Consider the following 3,259-nt stretch of genomic DNA (forward strand, 5'->3'; position numbering starts at 1 on the left):
GGAGTTGTAAAACATGTTATATAAACGGTGTCTCTTGGCCCTCATATATGACTTGTAAGATTACACATACTTATTTAGATCCTGTATCATTGGTCTGATGCAGAACATTAACTTTAGGCTGGTGCATACTGAAGAACAGTGAAGAAAGTGAACTGATGGATGGTCCTGTTTATTTCAGGAGAGAAGAAAGGCGATCAGCTTCAGTAGATTCACAGCAGTCTGGTGGAAGCTATTTGGATGCTAAGTGTTCAAGGCATGGAAGGGATCGGAGTAGGAGCCCACATAAATGAAAAAGAAATAAAATTAAAGATAAAAATTTGGACTCAAGAAGGAGTAAAAGGTAAGTCTAACATTGTATCGTCCAACAGTGAATTGTTTACCTTAAGGTAGAGTTTCTTAAGTAATGTGTAGGTAGACAGTTAATCATGTTTAAAAGGTGTTTGCTCTTTTCTGTGCTTCTTCCTTCCTCCCTTCAACTGTCCCTCTCTCTTTTTTTGTTTTCTTCCTTTGCTAATTTCTAAGGTGTAGGGTGTATAGTGTCGGTGAGAAGATCCAAACTTTAATAGCAGTCAATTTTGTCCTGTTAATGACCCTGATAAAATTTTGATAGCTGAGAGATATGAACTAATGCTGAAGTAATAAATTAAAAGCAGTTGAGGTCCATCCTATATTTCAGCTGCTTACTGGGCATCTTCCTAGATCCCATGTTCAGGGGGCTTTACCTGAAGCCATCTTTTTCTCAGCCTGTTCCTCTTTCCCAGCATGTCCTATCCTGGTTAATGAATGACTGTCCTTTGTTCATCTGAGCCAGAAACCAAGGAGTCATGTTAGATATTCCTTTCTTTTCCTTACTATCCAGTCTTAATTGCTGTCAGTTCTACCTGAAGACCTCATTTACCACTCTTCTTCCTCTGTCATTATTGCTGTCCATGTGGAAAAGGATAGTTGTTTTCCTAATTGCTCTACCTGTCTAGAAGCTTGTCCCTTACAGATTCATCTCTACCCTGCTGCCAGAGTGAACTTTCACCTCTTACAGCTCTTCAGTGGCAAAATTCGTATTCCTTAGAATGGCTCTCAAGACCTCCAGGATCAGGGCATCTGCCTACCTATCCTTGTATTTTGCCACTACCCAGGAAATAGGTAGCTAGTGCTTTAGCCAGCCGGAATTACTACAGTTTGTCATCCACACTGTGCTACATTTCTACGTTGCTGCCTAAGGCCTGCTTGGTAAACTCTACATCTTTTAAGAACCAGCTTAGTCATTCCCATGAAGCTGATCTTTCCCATTTTGTTACCTGCCTACCTGGCACATGCTCATTATTGCCCTCCTTACTAGGCTGTGAGCTCTGTGAGGGCAGGCCCATGTCTCATGTAGGATTTATGTGCACAGTGCTTGTCTGATAATGGGCTCGCAAATGATGCCTTGTCTCTCCAGGGCTGCTGGTAATCAGGAAATTGTAAGGCTTATTGGTTTAATAATTTTACTTATCTTACTATCATTCAGTTCAAAAATTTAAAGCTAGCTGTGATTTAGTCATTCTCTTATAAAAATGAAATATTTGCTTAGTAATCCCTTTTGATTCAAATAATGAATGATATTTTATAGTAAGTTTATACAAATTAATTCTTGATTAGTTATCAGAAATCATGCTGTTTAACTTCTTCCTGGTTTATTAGTGCCTTTTCCACTTAAGTATGTTTTGATATGTGTGATCAATTCCTATTGACTTAAATTCATTAGAAAGCCTCAAAATCTAAACATGAATAATTTTCTTTTAAAGAAGATAAACAGAGTATTAGCAGAAATGTTTCTCAATATGCTAATCTTTGATATTCTCAATGAGATAGAATGAGCTGAGCCAGGAGCCAAGATAAAGACATCAGACAGTTTATGATTTCTCCTCTGACTTTAGTATTCTACTTGAAATGAATTCTCTCATCATCAGCCATGTACATATATTCAAAGTTAATTTTAAAGTGGAGCTCCAAAGTGTAGCTTTTAGAAAATTCATTTTGTTTAGCCCCATCTCAATTTTGTCCCTTAGATTTAATGATGGGTTTCCATATTTACTCTTAAAAAATCACTTTTCAGTTCTAAATGCATATTTTAATTTGTCCTGGTTTGTATCTGATTTATGAATTATTATTTTAAAAGTCTTCTATTAAAGTGTCCATCATTTATGATAGTTTTTATTTTTACCCCTTTCATTTCAGGGATGGGGAAAGACATCATAGTCATAAAAGAAGAAAGCAAAAGGTATAAATGAAGTATTCATGCATGTGTTAATTATGCTGATGCCAAGATAACCCATATGCTGATATTTTCATTGTAATTGCTTTGAATAGGGGAAAATGTTTATATGACCTGTTTAGTGCTCAGATCACTATTTTTCAGTAAGTGCTTATGTCTCAAACCATGAGTACAATGTTATGCCCTATAACTTTGTTTTCCATATATTTTAATAGATGACTGCTTCCTGTTACTAATTTTTTTTTTCTTTTTTGGTAATTTCTGCATCAGAAAATTCTTTAATTCATTACTTAAATTATATAAATAATACATGAATGCATTCTCATTGTAAAAAGTTGAACCTTACAGAACGCCATCTCCCATTCCTATGGCCACCCAGTGGTAACTGCTATTTACCACTACACTGGTGAGTTGTAATAGAGAAAAGGAACCTAAATATCTGTCAGGAGGGGAAAGGTCTGGCTAAATAAAATGCACTATCTACACTAATAAAAGGAAACATGCAAATTGGTGTCACTCCACTACCCTTCCCATTGGCTAATCAGGGCGATATGCAAATTAACTGCCAGCCAAGATGGCGGCTGGCAGCCAGGGAGCTTGAAGCGAACATGAGGCTTGTTTGCTTCAGTGATGCTGGACTCCAACGTTCCCTGCCTGTCGCTGCCGACCTCTGAGCTTGCAGTTTGAAACATTGTTACAAATATAGAAGCTAAACGAAACCCCAGAAACCTGGTTTCAGCCAGCTGGGATCTCAGTGCCAGAGTTGAAACAGTGTTTCGATTATAGAACCCAAACAAACCAGATATCTGCTTTCAGCAGCCGAGGCCTAATACCTGGAGCCAAGCCTCAGATCTAAAGCTGGCCCAGAATAAAAAAGAAAAAGAAAAAAAGGACCTGTTGGGAGCTTCAGTTACTCGCCAGCCTGAAAACAGCCCTCAGCCCCTCATCCAGACAGGCCAGCCACCCCAGTAGGGAACCCAACCCTGATCCAGGACACACTTCAGGGCA

General features: G+C 38.2%; 1 long non-coding RNA gene across 1 annotated transcript; it reads left to right on the forward strand.

Annotated features, from left to right (window-relative positions):
* Positions 1–304: 304 nt before the first annotated feature.
* Positions 305–2,483, forward strand: LOC107184248. Its single transcript, XR_001515075.1, has 2 exons — positions 305–340; positions 2,215–2,483. It is a non-coding gene; the product is annotated as an uncharacterized LOC107184248 (long non-coding RNA).
* Positions 2,484–3,259: the final 776 nt, after the last annotated feature.

This window comes from Myotis davidii, unplaced genomic scaffold (assembly GCF_000327345.1).
Source record: "Myotis davidii unplaced genomic scaffold, ASM32734v1 scaffold2025, whole genome shotgun sequence".
NCBI lineage: Eukaryota > Metazoa > Chordata > Mammalia > Chiroptera > Vespertilionidae > Myotis > Myotis davidii.